The 20799-nt window shown below is 38.6% G+C and overlaps 1 non-coding gene across 1 annotated transcript; it reads left to right on the top strand.

Annotated features, from left to right (window-relative positions):
• The first annotated feature begins 16821 nt into the window (after positions 1-16821).
• LOC119041008 (small nucleolar RNA SNORD56) lies at positions 16822-16891 on the top strand. The gene has a single exon (XR_005080959.2). It is a non-coding gene; the product is annotated as a small nucleolar RNA SNORD56 (small nucleolar RNA).
• Positions 16892-20799: the final 3908 nt, after the last annotated feature.

Raw genomic sequence — 20799 nt, 5'->3', positions numbered from 1 at the left:
CTGAATTTTAGACTATGAAAATTTCAGTTCTCTCCTACTGATTTATAGAACCTCTCATATGTCTTGGTCTATACTGCACTATAGATTTGTCCTTAATATGACTATTACTTGAAAGTATGAGTCTCTGTATTAGTCAGAGTTCTCCAGAGAACTCCCGAGTCTCTTCAGATATACAATGTATGTAGGGTGGGGCAAAGGTAGGTTCACAGTTGTAAGTATCCAAAACAGTTTATTCTTAATTATTTTTCATGCAAAGAACTGTAAAATGAGTTTTTTCCCTAAACTGTGTATCCATCTATATATTCAGATATATAGATAGATACACACACGTATTTAAATACATACACACACACACACACACACACACACACACACACAACCTCTCAGTCTCCATGTATATATCCAGAGATTTATTGTGAGGAAATGAGAGGTTGGCTTATGCCATCCTGAGTTATGGATCCCGAGAAGTCCCACCATCTGCCATCTGCAACCTGAAGGCCCAGGAAAGCTGGTAGTATAATGTAGTCCAAATGCAAAGGCCTGAGAACCAGGGAAGTTAATGTTGCAAGTTGGGTTATGTTTAATGTTTGCTGAGCTGTTGGTACCAGGAGCTTCAAACTCTTCTCACCTCCTTGTTTTTGTCTCCCCTGTTAACTTTGGGCTTTCCTAAGTATTCCTCCTTGGAGACATTCTGCATCTTGCAGCCCTTCCAGCTCTCGGCCACTGCTATACTGAAGACCCATTGGTGGTAGTGGTGGGTGTAAAATGTGGGGGAGAGGAAGCATTCTATAATATTATTATTAACCTCAGTCTTGTGGGCTGTGTCCTTGGTCCGTGATCTTTACAGTTGTATTTTAGCTATCTAAAATAGGAAAACAGGAAATCTGGGAGGGTCTATGAAAACTAAGTATAGGGCAAAACTGTTTGTTTTGGGCTTTATTTTATATTGTCTATTCCTATAATCAGTGATGGGACCACAGGTGTTGGAAAGAGTGAGAAGGGCTGAATTCTGAAGGATGGCTGCAGATGCTAGGATTTCCTCAAACAAAATTCTGGAGCAAGAACATGGTAGTCAGGGTGATCCATGGTGCTGTTAGCTGGCTCCTGTTTCCTCAGTGGGTCAAAGAAAGGAAAAGGGAAGCCTTGGACTGGGAGACACATGCAGGCAAAACTGAGAAGATATGGCAACTCTGACAATCCCAGTGCCTGTGATCATGGGGGTGATACTTTAAGCAAGAAAAGAAAAATAAGCTGCATATAATTCCATGTTGAGAAATTAGGGAATGGGGATCATTGTCAAGAGGGTTAAAGTCTGTTTGGCAAAGTCTCTAAATGGTAAAGGTGAGACTTTGGCCCCATCTCTTCTCCTGGCTCAACCACTGCTCATAAATTATGGTTCAAGTTTGTTAGTGAGTTCAGGGATGGGGTCCATGCCCTCATCATGTAACCCTGACCCAGTGCCCAAATGACTTCAATTTTCTCACTGTGAAAACAAATATAATTATTAATGGTCACCACTAAACTAAAACATCAAAGCCTGGGAATTGCTGTTCTGCAGGAACAATGCTGGCACTGGAATTTCTGAAAAGGAAAGCCACATTCCACAACTACCTGTAAGTCCGTGGAAATGGAAATTAAAAAAATAGGAAAAAAGGAAAATGCCAATTCAAATGCAAAGGATGAATTGGGTGCCTCCTGAATAATTAGTGAAGTGCTATTAAAATCAGTGAGGATCTGATAAGAATGAACATTCCTAGCTAGCATAATCATCTGCTGCCATTTGGAATTCAGGAAGTGTTTACAATGAGTGAATAAATGAAATGAATCAATAAATAGGAGTTAGTAGTGGTAGCTTTCTCTGACTAATCTAACTACATAGTCATCATTAGTTCTTGTTTCTTTGGCCCTACCAACTCAACTCTAAGTTCCTTGAAGACTACATAATGATGTTTACTTCTTTATATTCCTTACCACAATTAGTTCGGTATTAGAGCTATTACTTAATGTATTATTCAGGGTTTTTCAGAGAAAGACACATGTATATACACAAGAGGATTTATTATAGGAATTGGCTCAAAGGATTATGGAGGCCGAGAAGCTCCATGATCTGTTCTCTGCAAGTTGGACTACAGGAAAGCTGGTGGGATGATGCAGTCTGTGTCCAAAGACTCAAGGACTAGAAGCAATGATGTCCCAGGGCAGGAGAAGATGGATGTCCCAGGTCCAGCAGACAGTACATTTGCCCTTCCTCCACCTTTTATGCTATTTAGACTATCAGTGGGTTGGGTGATGGTCCTTGCATTGGTGAGGGCAGGGCATCTTTATTCAGTCTACATGTTCAAATTCTAATGTCTTCTGGAAACAGCCTCAGACACATCCAGAAATAATGTTTTACTTAGCTATCTGGGCATCCATTAGTGAAGTCAAGTCAACACATAAATGAACCATTATAGGCCCCAATTAACAATATTTCAAAAAAAATAAAACCACTACAAACAAACAAAATCCCACTTGCTTTCTAATGATGAAAACTGATAGGGTGGAAGGCCCCCTGTGTTTATTATGCCATTTCTGAGGTCAAATGGCTTACAATTTTTTTTGTAGGCTTAAAACATCTCCAACTTCTCAATAAGGAACTTAACTCTTAACTAACTAAATGCCAGGAGAAAAAATAGCATCTAAACTTTTTTAAATGGAGGATTAAGGCAGAGAAGGAGAGCTGACAGCGGCATTTGAAAAAACTCAGACTCCAATTCCCTTCCTCTGCTGAAAGGGCACCAAGGTCTAAGGCACATGCACACTCACTTTTCCTTCCTTTCACTTTATACCCCCCAACCCCGCTTTATTTTTGACTATTTGAAACCTCAAGTCTCTTCTTCTGTGTGCCTCTATCCTTTTAAACTAGCATTTTTTAGAGTCTGTTCCTTGGATTCCTCTGAAGGTGATCCCTCTTCGCAATAAAGTTTGGGAGTCACTGCCTTGGATTTTCTGGTCCTCCTGTGTTCAGTTCTTTCCCACCAGGCCTGGACTTTCCTGATAATCATAGTAATGTCCTTAATCCTTACCCGTTCACCCCTTTCACTCAATCAGTCTTTCACTCCAGGTGCATACCTCTTCTGGGGTTGGGGTTCTGCTGTCTGTCTTAGGAATACTATATAGAGAAAACTATGTGACCAGTCAGATTGACGATAACACAAACTCCAGCCAGGCCTTGCACATAACCCAGAAGAAACCTTACTTGTTCTTGGTCAGCTTGTTTTCTTTTTTTCCCACAGCAGCTATTTTAAAATATACCACTTTCTTTAGGAATTCTATCCCTTTCATTCTTCTCATTCTCAGCCAGCAATGTGTTCATGGTCTTTCCCTCTTCAAAGAGAAAATAGAGATCATCATCAGAAAGGCATTCTCCTCTGTCTCCCTTAAAACTCCCTTAGAACTTAAAACATGGCAGATCCTATCTCTTCTCATAGTCTCAAAGGAAGAGTCATCACCCTTATCTTAAGGTAAAATCCCTCCCAACCCCTCTCTGCCAGGTCTCATTCCCTCCCTCTTGTATCTTTCATTTTTCTCTTCTACTGGCTCTTTCTCTTCTAAATAGAAAAATGTTTTAAAACCTAAGTGCAGAAATAACTTCCTGCACTTTCACTACTTCAATCCTTCCTGTCACTATTTCCTCCTACTTCAATTCCCTTTGATTCCTTCATTCACCATCATTTGGCTTCTTCCTCTAATGCAATTATTTTTAGTTTTATTTGAAAATTACAGAACAATCTCAAAAAGTAAAAGTCACCCAGAATCTCAACACTTAAAACACATAAAACAAGGAATGATTGTTTCCCTCTCCATTCATCTAATACCCTAGAAATGGATGGATTATATTAGGATATTAATGCGTTGTCCCACTATTTTACTCCGTTTTCACATTGATCATAGTCTCATTTGCTGTACAGAAATTCCTGTTTTGTATGTGGTTAATACTCTGTTTTCCCATTTATGACATCTTAGTTTCTCGTTTAGAAATATCTACATCTTAAGTGAAGTGCAAGAATTGAGGTATGCCCGTACCTTCCCATGTTGTTGTGTAGCACAATTATTTGTTTACACAGCTTTATGGCATTAACATCTGGCAGGTTAATCCCTTCATCACCATTCTTGTTAAAAATCTTAGGAAATTGTATATTTATTTTCCTGGTGAATTTGAGGGTTATTTATTTTATCTAGTTCCAACTGGTATTTCAGCATCATACCAAAAATATAATCATCTTTTGGAACTCTAAGTGATATTACATTAAATTTATGCATCAGCTTGCGTATGATGGACTCCTTGATATTATTAATTCTTTCCATCTTCACATCCCAGCCCTGTAATGTTTTTCTTCATGTATTACATATTTTAAATAGGCCCTATCTTTATTGTTAAATTATTTCTAGGTTTTGTCATTGTTTTAAATATGTTCTAATACACTCCCCTTGCCCTATTCTTTTCTGAACTGATCAGTACTACTACAGAAATAATTTCAAATATTTTATATATTTATCTTATATCTAGCTAACTTACTGAATTTTTTAATTAGGATCAATAGCTTTTCAGTGGAGCTATTTGTATTTTCCAGGCATGTGACAAAAACCTTTCCAAATTATTTTTGTCCTCTTCCTCAACATTTGTTGGTTTGTTTAACATATTTATCATGTCTAGAAACTATTCTTATTTTTCAGAGTGTTTTTTAAAGTTCAGGACTAGCTGTTCCAATATGTCATTATTTTGGGCATATTATGTAATCACATGTTTTTCTTTTTTCTTTTTGAATGTAATAAATTATACTAGTATAGTTCTTAAAATTGGAAATATAAATATTTCGACACATTGTTAGTTTTGACTTATTATTATGTGGTTTCAGATTTTAATTTTTATTAATTATAGGCACTCTAGTTCTCTCTTTTGGAATGTCTTTATCAAGCTTTGGCATTAGTATTCTGAAGGAATTATAAAACAGATAAGGAAGGCCTGTCTTTTCCTCCGTACTTTGGAATAGGATGACTGCCACTGAATTCCTGCAACCCTCCTGGATCTGGGGTCGTTTCAGTGGTAGGGCTTTCATATATATTTTTAAAATTTTTATAGAGGTTGGATTGTTTAGGCATGCTACTTACCCTTGAGTCAATTTGGGGAATTTGTATTTTGACAGAACATCATTTGCTTCCTTCAGATTTTAAAGTTTGTTGGCAGAATAACAGTGGCAGATATTGTTTATCAGTAATTTGTGATCATAAGACATTTTATGAGTGGAAAATGTTACCATATAGAAATGAGAATAATTTTTAAAACTGTAAATTGGATCATTTTGCTCACCTGCTAACTCTTCACTGTTTTTTTAAATTACACGTAAAATACGAACTTCAAGCCATGGCCTACTTAAGCTATGTAAGTGCTTACTAATATATTTAGTATACTAATATATATTCAGTACATTGACTAAAATATTTAGTAAGCTATGCAAATACCTACTCATCTCTAACTTCCATACGTATAAGGTGAGGTATTCCAGCCCCTGGTGACAGGTCAGATTTCCCTGGTTTTCCCAGGCTTTCCTGTGTCAACTGTATGCAGAGGTGGGCCATGGGGCCCTTTCAGGAAACCAAAGAGAAGATGCAAGTGACAGGGACATGCTTCACTGGTGGTGGTGGTGGTGATTTCCAGAAATCCACTGAGAGTTTGATATTCTCACACATAAGCACATTTGTAAAATCATACATCATAAAATTACATTGTTTTCTTGTATCAGTATTTAACTTTTAATTTTTTGTTTCCCAATTAGACTGTGAGTCTCTAAGATGTAGAGATTGTGTTACACTGTTTTGCTGTCTTCACAGTGCTCAGCATCAAGTCACAGTGGAAAGAACTCTATATTGGAAGCCAGACAACTCATGTTGAAAGGCAGCTTCACTATCAGCTAAGTGACTTTGGGCAAATTGGACTCCTTAAACCTCAGCTTCTTTAAATGGAAGGTAATTCTTATTCTATTAAGTTTTCATAAGGAACAAATGAGATAATATTTATAAAATATTTTGGCAAAGAATAAAATGTATAAATGTAGGCTGCCATTATTATGTCCTTCATGAATAATTACTGATTATTATTGGCGTGATTTAAACATTGCCTACACAATGAAAGCATGGTGTAGAATGCAGTACAAATTACAGTTTTTAGCCATGGGGCTCAAATTTTATTTTAAACCTAGCGACCTCAGGGTCAGCTACAAAATGCCATTATCCTGCACCTTAGTAGGGGAAATCCCTGCACTCCTCCAGGGAAGAAAGAGGAGAAAATTTTTTTCCTTCTTGGGACATGGTTACGTTCTGAGTTTTTAAGCCTCCATCAGCTCCCCAGCAGGGAGGCTGGGTTACATCCTGGTGCTGTTCATTCACCTCTGAGTTATTTCTGAACACAGTCATCACAGCAGCCAGCTCAACATCTCAGATCGTTACAACCGGGCACGGTTTGCTGCAGTCACAAGGCCTCTACCTAAAGAGGGGTCCAACAACAATATTTGGTCCTGATGTAATGAAAAATTCCATCCTTTTCCAAGTTAAGCCTGAGAGTAGGAGTGAGGTGCCTATGAAGAGATAAGGAGAAATATAAAGAAAAAACTAACTGGGACAAAAATGGGTAGAAATTAATAATTTTATAGCACTTATTATGGGCCAGGCATGATTCTAAGTGCTTTGCAAATATTGATTCAGTTAATCCTCAACAATCCTATGAGGTGGTTATGTTTATTTTTGTTTTACAGATGAGGAAACAGAGGCACACAGAGGGAAGTACGCAGCCATTGGGAGAAGGAGGACGCAAATCCAGACCGTGTGTGTTTGCATCCATGCTTGTAACCCCTAGTCAGTGAACAACATTGAAAATCAAGGCTGTTTGCAGATGGGAAATCAGACAGATGCTGGCTCACCACAAATTCCATAGCTACAGATGGATTTTTATGTACTACTAATTCTTTTATTTCAAAGCAATGCAAACAATTAAATTAATTGACCAGATTGAATAACTATCTGGAAAATGTATTTTTTCAAGGACTATGAGGGAACAAGAAACCACTTGCTCATATTTGATCCTCAGCAGAGTCAGAGGAACAAGAGGCCCTCTGGGAAGGAGGTAAATTTATTTGTGAATTTTTATGATTAGACTTGGGCTCTATGGAAAGTTAGGAAAATAAGGAAAGAATACATGGTGCCAGGTTCTGTGATTGATTGGTGGGTGGGTGGGTGGTCCATCAGTTCTCTGATCCTTTGTATGTCGAGTCACAGAGAAGTTACTATCAAATGGAAAATAGTGCGAGTAGCGTCTTCCAGAATGCCTGATGGTTTCAGCTGATTCAGCTGGGGGTTCCCAGCAGCGTGATAACCGTGCAAGAGCAGCCTGGTGTGAGAGTCTGGAACGGAGCAGGCAGAGGCTGTGGGTTTTTCCCAGTCGTATTTATTTCTCCTGGCACTGCGGGTTTGATCGGGGGTACTAAATCTGAATCTGTCACTTTGCTGCCAACATTATCTGTGCTCAGTGCTGGATTCATGAGGCGGCAGAGCAGGTGACTGACTATTTGTCACGGGTTGGATAGTACAGGGTCATTTTTTGCCTCCCTGTGCCTCCCCCCGGGCAACGTGGTGTGACAGGAAGAGCGCCTTCTGGCTGTAGAGGGAGATGGGCCTGTGCTGTGACCTTGGATCAGGTTTCTGACCTCATTGCAGTAGTAAGAATTCTGATTACAAATAATCTACACCCTATTAAAAAAAAAACGGTACTGGAGAGATCAGAGTCAAACTGGAGTCTGGCTCCCAAACTGCATTTCTTTATAGGATTGATCACTCTGGTGTTCCATCTTCATTTACCTTTTTCACAAAGGGGGATTATTAGCAGATGTGTGGCTGTCGGTAGGGATTGGGGAGGAGGTGGTGGGCCAGCCTTTGACGAACCATAGAAGGTGGAGGAAATCTATGGGAAAGACATTTCCTTTCATTAAGGTCAGTTGTGAACTGAGTGACAATCATGGATGGGAACAGAGATCAAAATCTTTGATGCATTTTTAATCCACTTTGAGTTAAATTTTGTGTTAGTAATGAGGGAAGGTCAAGGGATTTTTTTGTTTGTTTTTGCCTGTGCATGTCCAATATTTGTTGAAATGGCTATTCTTTCTCCATCAATTGTTTTTGCACCTTTGTCAAAAATCAGTTGAGAACATTAAATTTATTTCTGGAATCTCTATTTTATTTCACTGATCTGTATGCTTACCCCTCTGCCTCTGTCATGTAGTCTTGATTATTGTAAGTATACACTAAGTCTTAACATTGAAAAGACTAATTCCTCCCACTTTATTCTGTTTTCTTTTCAAAATTGTTTTGACTAGTATAGTTCTTTTGCTTTCCAATATAAATTTTAGAGTAAGCTCGCCTGTGTCTACAAAAGACCTTGGTGGGGTTTTGATAGGGATTGTGTTATTTTGATAGGAATTTTGTCAGTTTGTGGGGAATCGACGTCTTTATTATGTTGAGTCTCCCAGTTTATGAACTAATTATCCTATTCTTCTTTGATTTGTTTCATTATATTTTGTAATTAAAGCACACAGAGACTGTGCAAATTCTGTTACATTTATACCTAAGTATTTCATTTCTTTGGAGCAATTTTCAATGGCATTATGTTTTACAGTTTGATTTTAATGTTTTTTTTGTTTTATAAGGAATGACAATTGGTTTTGTCTGTTGACCTTATAACCTGGTTAAACTTATTACATATAGGAGGTTTAAAATAAAATTTTTATTGCAGTAAAAAACATATGAGGTCTAGCCTCTTAATAAAATTTTAAATATGCATACAACACAGTAATATTTACTATACAATAGTTCTATTTTTAACTTTTTGAACAACTCCATACTATTTTCCATAGGAACCACACCATTTACATTTCTACCAACAGTGCACAAGGGTTTCAATTCTTCAACTCTGGCAAGGAGGTATTTGTTTGTTTTGGGTTTTTTTTGTGTGTGTGTTTTTTTAGATACCTTGGGATTTTTTTTTACATAGAAAATAATGTCCTCTGCAAAGAGGGACAGTTCAATTACATTTTATAAAATTTTTAAACACACTGAAAATTTGAAAGGTTATCACAATGAATATACTCACAGCAATACCCCAAATAGTTGATATATGTTGAATGTGTGTAAACACACACACACACATATTGGTTGGATATCACTTACAAATATTCATCATATATATTAATTACAGATATATTCTAATATGTAACTCTAATTCTATTCTCACACTTCAGGAAATTATAATTCCCTAATAGCTAACATGTAATCCATACTGAAATTTCCTCAAATTTTCCCCATGATATTTTTTATTGTTGTTTCTTTTTTGAAAGATTTTATTTATTTATCTTTAGAGATGGGAAGGGAAGGAGAGAGGGAGAGAATATAAATGTATGGTTGCCTCTCTTGGGTCCCCTGCTGGAAACTAGCCTGCAACCCAACCATGTGCCCTGACTGGGAATCGAACTGTGATCCTCTGGTTCGCAGGCCTGTGCTCAATCCACTGAGCTACACCGGCCAGGGCTATTGTTGTTTCTTTTAAAGTAAATTCCATGTCACTTCTGTTCAAGAAGAAGATGTAGGTAAATATGCTGCATCTCCTCATGCAACCACAGAAAGAATTATAACTACACATCAAAACAAATAACACCCAAACAGTCAGAAAACTGAACTATATGGAAGTCTAACTACCAAGGATTTGAAGAAGCACATTTACCCAGACAGGTAGGAGGGGCAGAGACGTAGAGATGGATGGAGAAGTGAGGATACGCAGTGTAGTATGGAGTAGCGGTGGCAGTGGCAGAAAGGGCAGTCCCACATTCATGCGTGGTGGATAAAAATCAGGAGGGATACCCTGAGAGTAAGCATTCCTAGCCCCAGGCCAGACTGCATAGCCCAGAGTGACAGTGCTGGGAAGATAAATCCCCATAATTTCTGGCTGTAAAAACCAGTGGGGGTTGGGTTGGCAGAAAAAACTGCCAGATTCTTAGGAGACTCCACTTAAAGGGCCTGCATGATCTTAGAATGTACACAAACTCACCCATGCTGGGATTTAGCACCAGGGCAACAGTTGGAAGGGCACCAGTTGCACGGGGGAGTGGACGAAGTGACTAGAAACAGGGTGAGTGCTGGGCAAACCTCCAAAAACCAGGCAGCGTCACTGTCCCCTCCCTGAGCCCTTCTTCGCACAGAGCCACAAAGCAGTGAAGTGGGTTGCCCTACCCTGCTGATTACCTAAAGCGTTGCGCCACACAATTTACAGGTCCCTTTTCTACAATAGGCCATGCTACTAAGACAGGGGGTCAAAGCAGCTCTACCCAATACACACAAAGAAATACAGGGAGGCCAAATTGAAGAGACAAAAATATATATATATATATGGCCCAGCCCTGGCTGGTGTGGCTTAGTAGATTGAGTGTAGGCTGTAAACCAAAGGGACACTGGTTCAATTCCCAGTCAGTGCACATGCCTGGGTTGTGAACCACATCCCCTGTAGGGAGTGCTAGGGAGGCAACCATACATTGATGTTTCTCTCCCTCTGTTTCTTTTTCCCTTCCCCTCTCTCTAAAAATAAATAAATAAATAATTTAAAAAAATATAGCCCAAATGAAAGAACATAACAAAACTCCAGATAAAGAACTAAACAAACTGAAGATAACCAATCTATCAGATGCACAATTTGAAACACTGGCGATCAGGATGCTCAAAGAACTCATTGACTATGACAATAACATAAAGGAAGAAATAAAAGTTACACTAAATGAAATAAAAAGCTACATGGAACTGACAGTGAAGGGGAGGAAACTGGGGTTCAAACTGACAATTTGGAACATAAGGAAGAAATAGTCATTCGACCAGAATAGCAAGAAGAAATACGAATTCAAAAACACAAGGATAGTATAAGAAACCTCTGGGACATCTCCAAGCATACCAACATTTTAATCACAGGGATACCAGAAGGAGGAGAGGAAGAGCAAGAAATTGAAAACTTATTTGAAAAAATAATGGAAGAAAGCTCCCCTAATTTGGTGAAGGTAATAGACATACAAGTCCAGGAAGCACAGAGAAAGTGAGTCTTAAACAAGCTGGACTTAAAGAGCATCACATCAAGACACATCATTATTAAAATGACAAAGGTTAAAGATAAAGAAATAATCTTAAAAGCAGCAAGGGAAAAGCAGAGAGTTACCTACAAAGGAGTTCCCATAAGACTATCAGCTGATTTCTCAAAAGAAACTTTGCAGGCAAGAAGGGATTTACAAGAAGTATCAAAGTGATAAAAAGCAAGGACCTACAACCTAGATTACTCTACCTAGCAAAGCTATGATTTAGAATGAAGGGAGAGGTATAGTGCTTCCCAGACAAGGTAAAAAAAAGCTAAAGGAGTTCACCAAGCCATAATTACATGAAATGTTAAGGGCACTTATTTAAGAAAAGGAAGAAGATCAAAACTATGAACATTAAAAAGGCAACAAATTCACAACTTTTAATAACTGAATCTAAAAAAAACCCATACTAAAGGAATAATCAGAACAGGAACAGTCACAAAAAAGGAAATCATATGGAGGGTTATCAGCTGGGAAGGGGAAGAAAAAGAATAGGGGTAAAGAGGTACGGGGTTAAGAAGCATATTGGTAGGTACAAAATGGCTGGGAGATGTAAAGTACTCTACAGAAAATGGAGAGGCTAAAAAACTGATATGCACGACCCATGGGCATGACCTAAAGTGGGGAATTGCTGGAGGGAATGAGGGTACCAGGTGGAGCAGGGCAAAGGGGAAAAATTGGGACAACTGTAATAGCATAAATAATTCAAAGTATTAAAAAATAAAGTAGGTTCCCATGAAGTTTCATGAATTGTATTTGGTTATTATGTCTTTTTAGTCATTTACTTTAGTATAGCCTCATTAACTTTTTTCTTTGTGACATTGACTTTTTGAAGAAAAATTGTCTTATAAGACATTCTGGATTTGCCCTATTTTCTCATGGTTATTTTTGTTTATTTTTAGTCTTGTTCCTTTATTTCCTTTATCTCATATAAACTGAAAATCACTCTGAAGATTTATTAGCTTCAGGTTAAACATGTTTGACAAGAGCACATCATAAGTAATGCTTTGTGCTGTGTATCATAACATCGGATTGTCCCATTGCTCTTGAGGTTTGGCTTGCTTTCGTGGTTAAGGTGCCATCGTAAAGCACATCTCTCTCTTTTCAATTAGCAAGTAGCCTGTACAAATGATGCACATATATATTGAAATGCTCGGAAAGAAGTCCATTTTCCCCCCCAGAGATAAGTGCTCTGTTTCTTCAATAGGATCGTGTTTCTTTTAGGGAACTGTGAAGATAAATTTCCACCTTGGGATGGAAATACATGCAGTTTGCAAAAAGATCACTGAATTTTAAAAAATAGAAAATGTGTCTCTGCTTACCAGGAAAGGATACTTAATAAATATTTTTGCATAAGGCTGGTTCTATAATTCAGTTTAAATATATTAATTAAGGAATACTTTGAGAGAAGAGAGTGAGAAAAATTTGAACCTCAAGATGTGATCCCTAGAGCAGAAATCTCCCCTAGGTTTGCTCTGTGGTGGTAGCAGAGAGTCATTTAAATAAGCTGTAGCAAAGACCTAATAAGAGAGGGGTTTTTTTGGCGGCAATTCATTGAAGGAGTATGATCTTATACAAGATTTTTCTACAAGAAGGTTTGAAGAGCTTATGTTGCTTTGAAGAGGAAGAAAGCACTCCTTTTGTCCATTTCAAGTGTCAGAGTGCCCTGTCTCTATGGATTTGTTTGGGACTGTTCTCAGCAGTGTGATAGTTCTTGAGAGCAGGCTGGTGTGATGCTCTGGAGTAAAGTGGGGATGCACATGCTGGGACCTTCAATTCTTATCCACCTCTCCAGGGTGCTGCTGCTCAGTTGATCATAGGTGACAGGCCATCCAGTTTACTGTCAACACCATGTCCAAGTACACTTTTATGGGTATGCAGGGTAGATGAATTGAGTAGCACAGGCTAGTTCCTTGGTTCAACATATCTCCCTCCTGGCAATCTGGTGTGATGGAAAAACACACCCTTGGCTTTAGAGGAGACAGACCTGTTCTTACTACTTACTAATAATATGATTTTGGGGAAATTATTGTTATTATTATTACTATTTTTTGCTTATTTTGGATCAGTTATTATTTCATTTAATATTCACACCACACATAGGAAATAGTTACTATGAATATCTCCATTTTTACAGATGAGGAAACTGAGTGACTGAGAAGTATGCATGTGTATTTTATGGTCTACCCAGACATACCATATGTATGTGAGACATACCAGAAGTTGGCCTGAGGACCCTACCTAGCAGGGCCTCCTGCCACAGGCAGGGAGATCTCACAGGATGGGGGTGGAGGTACCCAGTCAGATGAGGAGGGGCGTGAGGAGGCTGTTACCAACCTGCCAGAGGAGAGACACTGATCTCTTCAGTCTGATAGTGGTTCCGAAGGAGAGTGACCACCAAGGAAACAGTAAAAGGGCCCCGGAAGAAAAGAGACAGTCATAAACACACTCCAGATACAGAAAGCACCAATACCACCAGGCAATGCTGGTACTTGTCAGGCACAGTCTTTCTGCTCCTTCCCCAACAGCGAAGTCTCCCAACAGTGTAGTCTTTACTTTCTGCCTTGCTTCTCTTTGGAGAGGGCAGAAACCACTGGTGGGGTGGCAGGGAGGACAAGGAGCAAAGGAAAACACTTAGAGTAGAGAAGATGGTGATTCTGCTCCTCTTTCCTGCCTGAAGCAGCACACTCTGGGAATGAGAGAAGCATTAACTCCAAATGAAGACTAGGTTTTGATTTTGACTGTTATGTGGGACTGGATATTTAAATGATTGAAGTGAGTTGGTTTTGTGGATGAAAGTGAAAATAAAACTTTTTTGTATTATTGTTGTCTCATAGGGGCTAGAACAGTAAACAGACCTGCTCTAAATTCACCTAAGGAACAGAAGAGAAGCCACCTCCCAGAAAGTGTTTGAATGGGCAGTGGGAGAGAGTGGTAAAGCTGTTCTCTTTCTTGCACTCTTTGGTGTCCTTCTCTTCAGCATGATGCAAATTCAAGCCACCGGTATATCTGAGGGATCTTTCTTCAATGTAAGTATTACTCAGAATACCAAAGATTCAAAACAAATAAAAGCAGGTCTTTTCCTCTTTCCCTATCTAAACCTACTCCCACCCAAATAAACTAAAGCAGCTCTTCCTATATATGTTTTATGTCTTTACCAATGAAAAGCAAAATTATTGATGGTGACAAGTATACACCACTAGAAATGAACACAAGTCCCCCGCACCCTTAGAAAACCCAGCTGGCTGGGATGTTATAGTGTCTTTAGATGTGTTTCTAGGGAACTTGGGACAAAGATACGAACTTTCTTTGTTCTCAACTGCAGCCACCTTCTTTTAGTGGTAGTTGGATGACAACATGTTTTAGCACTCTGAGTCCCGCCCCCCGCCCCCACTTCACCTTTATCCTTGGGTACACCTGACTATAAGAAAGTTCTTACCTGGTTGAGTTAAATAAGTAGTAGCCCCCTCCTCCCCCACCTTCTGGCAGAAGAACCCTGGTTTGTTTTTTAATTATTTTATTTTTCAGTTACAGTTGTCTTCATTTTCTTTCCACTGCTCCCCCACCCCATCCAAACCCACCTCCCTCCCTTGCTTCCACCTTCTTCCTGGGTTTTGTCCATGTGTCCTTTTTAGTAGTTCCTGAAAACCCTTCTCCCCACTGGGTTTTGTAAGTACAGAGGACTTTTGCTTTTCCTTTTCTTCTAGTTGTTCCTCTTGTGGTTTGAGAGAGAAGTTTTCATGCTTCTGGATATTTGTTTTGCAGTTCTGAGAATGATCAGGGTGTCAGCTATCAGAGTCAGCAATTTTTCTCAGAGAGAGAGAAAAAGTATGTTCACAAAGTTAGAAAAATACCCTCAAACAAACTCTGAGGAAACAAGGGTCCCTAGGTTTTACTGAGCTCTCCCATCCCACCCTATATAAGAGGATATAATATAAAGTGAAAGGGGACACAGCGCATTGTAAAATACATTATAATAGAAATCCAAGCATTAAGAGACATTTTAGGTAAATGAGTTCCCCATTTAGTTTAATCTTGAAAGTTTCTGCCTTTACAGGTTTTTGTATTCCTTGCTCTGGCTAGTAGGCCTTTAGATCTGTGTTTAGGGTTCTGAACTGGGTTTGTTCCCAGCACATCATTTTTCTGAAAGTCCCAAGTATGGCATTACTTCACCCTATAGTCCCCACAAGGTCTGGGCAATGTTCTTGGAAACATTAGGATGATCTCACTAAGTTGGAAGAAGGGTTGCATAATAAAACAATGGTACTTCTCTTTCTCAGGCCACTGCACACTGCTAACACGTACTGCTTCTTGACCTTTTGGCTAAGATCCCATGGAGAACAACTAAAATATTAGCTTCCTGTCAGTTTTCTCACCCTTGAGGCTATAATTTCTGACAGCTGTAAGAGATCTTGTACTTTTGGGGGCCCAGATGAGCCCCTCTGTGATAGCTGGGTTTGTCCAAAAAGGCTGTATCATAGGCTATCCAGTCCAATAACCCATGTTACACTTAAGTCCTCACTGTGATGTTGGCTGATTTTCCCCTGGCTGGAGTTGTCCTGCCTGTGCTTGAGTACCACCAGTGAAGGGTAGGGAACTTGGAGGCAGCTGATCCCATCTTTGCCTTATCATTTGGCTGACTGTTAAATGTTCTTTCTTCTGCTGGTCTGAAATTTGCCTCCCTAAAACAAGCTCATTAATTTCACTTCTTCCCCCACAGGTCCACACATAGTAAGTTGAATCCCTTTTTAACTATTTGAACATAGCTACTGTTTGTTCCCTAAGTTTTGCCTTTAGGGTAAATAACCTAATCTCTTGACCACATTTTCTTGGAATTTCGATTCAGGCTCTTTTTACCAAGCAAATCCCAAACATGCCCTACTATGTACACCTGGAGTTGAATTCAGTACCGAGTTACCACTTTCTCACTCTCCATATTAATTATTTATGAAACCACCAAAAAGAGCCATTACGGTTTTTTGGAATTATATCACAGTTTTGACATATAGTGAATTTATTATTAATTAAATTTCTGTTTCTGACATAGTGCCACTAAACTTGAATAGTTAAGTTTTGAACCCATGTATAGGTTTTTGTACTTATTCATTCTAAATTTTATTTCTTATATTTAGTCCATTGTTCTAACCTCTAATGCTTTTTCTGAATCTTGACTCTTTTATTGACAATATTTGCTGTCCTTCCTGAATTGTTATCATCTATAAATCTGTTGGGTATACCTTCCATATTTGCATCTTACTCATTGGTATTAGAAGGGAAGGACAGAGGGAAAGTAAGAATAAAAATTACAGTCCAATAATGAAGTAATCTTACAATTTACAACTCTAATAATGAGTTGTAGGTCCAGTAGAACAAGCCCTTGTGTAGTGCACTTAGTGTGGTGGGAGAGATCAGTAATGTTTCAGTAATTTATACTCCTTATAACATAGCATATTAATTTTTTTAAAAGTAAGAAATTAATGACAGCCTTTAAAGCAAAAGAAAAAATACCTGTGGGTGCATGAAAAAAAAAAGATAGCCTGCAATTTCATTTTAACCTCTGGTCACTCACCAAAACCACAATTGTTATTCTATTTTTTTTTGTTATTCTATTTTAAAAACAAAACTCCTACAGTGATGATAACATTTTTGTTAACAGCAGTTCACTTACCGAGTATTGAGACTTCGGGTCTGAGTGAAAAAAAAAGAAAAACAAACAAACAAATAAAACCCCAAAACCCAAACCAAACAAAAACCTTGATGCAAATACAGTAAACTTTTCAAAATTGAGTTTCTAGATCATCTGGTTCAGTTAATTGGTAGCTAAAGATGTGGTTTCCTTTAAACAACCCCATATGTAGGCTTTCAACCCCTCCCATTAAAACTAATTTTCATAATTCTTAACAGTGACAGAAACATGTATGTGAGAGATAGAAAGGAACTCAATTTCAGTTGGTACATTCCAATGGAATAAAGAGAAGCAGTGGGCTTCAGGAGATACACTTGAAGGATGAGTTGAATTTTCCAATTAGAAATGGATGTAGCATGACTCTCCATGTTGAAGATTTCCAGGTAAGTTCAAGGGAAAATAACTGAAGCTGAATTCCATAAGGAAGTAATAATTCCTTTTCTGATTAATGACTGTCTGTAGGCAACACTGCCAGGACAGACAAATTGCTGTACTACATTCCAGCTTCTAAAAAACTCCTTTCATCAGTTGGATACTTAAACCTACTTTAGCTTAGTCTAATTAATGAGATGCATGCCTGTATGAATGATCAGTAATGAGATCACTGTCCTTTATTTTCCTTCTGTTTATGCAGTGTCATAGCTACATTTTTGGCTATGTTTTATGATGTTATGTCCTGGGCAACTGCAATCAAGTTCCTAGTGAGACTGTTGTGGGTTGTTTATAACATAATTTCGGAGTCTCGTTTGTTTGAACTTCTGATCTTCCTCTGCTACATACACACACACCATCTATCTCTCTCACATAATCACAAATAGTTTTTTCTAGCACAAATATTGTAATTATTTGTAGCTGAACATTGTATTTGTGAAGCAAATGAGCATTTATCCTTGAGAATTTTTTACTTTTAAGGCTTGGGTCATCGGTGTAACAAATAGATGGGCCAAAGTCACCCCCACCCCTAAACTACTCTCTGATTTAACCACAGTGAACTCCTTGCACGTCTCCAAATGTATTATAGTACAACCTCTTCCAAAGCTTGCATATGCTCTTCTCTTTGACTGAAATATCCCCTTTCTCTGACTCAATAATTTTTACCCACCAAAATGAGGCTGAGCATGTTCCAGGAAGTTCTCCCTGGTTTCTAGTGCTTACTAAAATGCCCACGTGCTTATGTTTTTACATATCAGGTATCACACTGTATAGAAACATTAATTTCTTTCTATGTCTTTTGTTTTTACATTGTGTACTTATAGATTATGTCATATATTGTATAATAGGTGCTACTACAATTTGAGATATAATGATGCTCAACAAACATAATAAAGATTTTTTTAAAAGTAGGAAGCTTTTCTTGTTGTCCAGAGTAGAATAGGTGTTCACACTATACATTCTTGCAGAGCACTGAACTTCTCCTTTGCTGAACTTGTCATATTTGAAAGTAGGTACGTACTTTCAAATTTTTTCATGTCTTCTCCTCCCCTCAAATATAACTCCTTAAAAGCAAAAACTGAATTTTTTGTTTTTCCTTTGTTTTGTTTTAATTTTAAAAATTAAGTTAAAGTTGACATTCAATATTATGTTTATTTCAGGTGTATGGTATAGTGGTTGGACATTTATATAACTTTACAAGGTGCTCCCCCGACATCTATTTTTTTCTTTTTTGTCCTATGCTTGTTCCTGGCACAGTGCCCAGCACAGGGTAATTGCTCAGTACGTACCGGTTAAGTGAATGACCAATGAAATTAATGGATCCTTGTGAGAGAAAATGATTATGAAACTGGTGCCCTTAGGTTTTAGTTTAATGCCAGGGGTTGCAATGGGAAGGATGTTCTAGGAAGAGTAAGAATGTAAGAGAGTTTCTTGAAACCTAACTGGAATATTAAAGGCCAGAGTTGGAAGAAGGCAGCAGGGGTGAGGACGAAGCAAAGAAGAACAGGAACCTGATTAAAGGAGAGTGGTGTGAGGGGAGGGTTTATACCCCAAGTGGTGGCTGTGGGCTATTGTGATGAAGGCCACAGGGAAGTAAGGGGTAGGCAGGATGGAGGTGATTCTAGTTTAACTAACCTTGGGGTTCCAAATAGGACTTTGGATTACAAATTTTTTAATGGCCTCAACAACCCCCCTTCCAAAGTTAGCAGGGCTCTGTAGAAAGAAGTTTGACTTTGCTATCAAACAAAACTAGTTGCAGAATGCAGCTACAGCACTTAACTAGCTGTCTGACTTTGAGTAAGGCATCTGACATTTCTGGGCTTAAGTTTTCTCATTTGTCAGAAAAGGATAACCATTTACCTTGAAGAATTGTGCACAGTGAAATGAGATAAGCTTCATAATGCATCTAGTTCAGTCTCTGGCTCAGAGGAATTACTGAGCAAATGGTAGAAGTTGTTAATATTAACCAGGCTTAACCTTTATGAAACTTTTGAATGGTTCTCTTACTGGCCCTATATTGTTCAGTATTTTTAATCAATGGGTTGAAGTATTCTTATTAAATTTAAAGAATACGCTGAGAAAACTGAGAAAAACAGCTAATATGTTGGCTGACAGGCTAAGAAGCCACAGACATCTCAGCTGCTGAGAGGGATAGGCTGAAACCAACAGGATAAAATTAATAGGAACAGATTTAGATTCTTGCTTTTGTGCTTGAAGAATTAGCTGAAACTAGAACAAGGGAGACCTCGCTTAATAGTTTATAAGAGAAAAGCCCAAGGGTTTTAGCTGGCTGTCAGCTTAACATTAGCCAACTGGGCAAGGGCTGCCAAAAGCTCATGTGATCTGAGTCCCTGTGATGGAAATAGAGCAACCAGAAGAAACGGGGTCATTGTCCAAGTGTCCTTGTGCTGGGAGAACATTAAGGGAATGTGCTCAGTTCTTGGCCTGTGCTTTATGAGAGATAGATCTAGAAGAAGGTTAATAAGAGAGTCAAAGTTCTGGAAACATGTCATATGAGCAAGAGTCAAAGGAACCGGGATGTTTAGTCTGGAAAAGAGGCAACTGAAATGGTGCAGGGTTGGGGGTGGAGAGTGGGTGGCATGGAGCAGGCTGCAGCCTTTAAATGTTTGAAGATTTTTATTTGGACAAGGAATAGACTTGCTCTGCAGTATTTCAAAGGATGGAAGAAATATTACAGTTGGAAATTAGAAGGAAGGAAAATGTTGCTCAACATGTGTCAAAATATACTCATTGTAGCTGTACTCACTAGAATTTATAAACCCTCTGCTAAGCTCTTCTTATATATGACTGTTCTTATATATTTCTCCTTTGATCCTTACATCAGCTTGGTAATGTGGGTATTATTATCCTCACCTGAGGCTTGTAATGAAGAATCGTTTTGTCCACAACTATGTAGCAGGTTAAATGATGAAGCTGGAGCTCTAACTCGGGTGCCTCATAACTAGAAAGCCTGTGATTTTTAGCCCTATGGCGTATTTCACCTAGAGTTTCCTGGGACACAGGACTTTCAGTGCCAAAACCAGGACAGTCCTGGGCAAATTGGATCTGTTGGCCATTCTAATTTTACAGCATGTTTACCTGTACCCTAGCTGGAGGAGACCTTTGCTTCCTAGAAAGCTAGGATTATAGCTCAGTGCCTAGTTATAGCTCAGGTTTTAAAAGTACTTCCAGAAAATTTTCATTGTTCGCATATGGAAATGGTTTGTCCTATGTGGCAATGAGCACCCAGTTCCTGGGTGTAATCGAACAGAGTCTGGGATGCCACCTGTCAGAGTTGTGGAGGACGAGAATTCACTTTTGGGCTTATTGTGGTAAAGACCATTTCCACAATCCTTTTTCACCTCTGTTGTTCTGTGATTCAGACAAATAGCTCTCCTTGCTTGGACTCTGATGCAATTTCTTAGGCTCTTTATCCAGGGTTGAGAGCACACTTGTGTGGCTGGTTTGAGATAGTGTCTCAAGAAA

This window comes from Artibeus jamaicensis, unplaced genomic scaffold (genome assembly GCF_021234435.1).
Source record: "Artibeus jamaicensis isolate MK-2021 breed Jamaican fruit bat unplaced genomic scaffold, CSHL_Jam_final contig_354, whole genome shotgun sequence".
NCBI lineage: Eukaryota > Metazoa > Chordata > Mammalia > Chiroptera > Phyllostomidae > Artibeus > Artibeus jamaicensis.
This window is presented reverse-complemented; position numbering and strand designations above follow the sequence as displayed.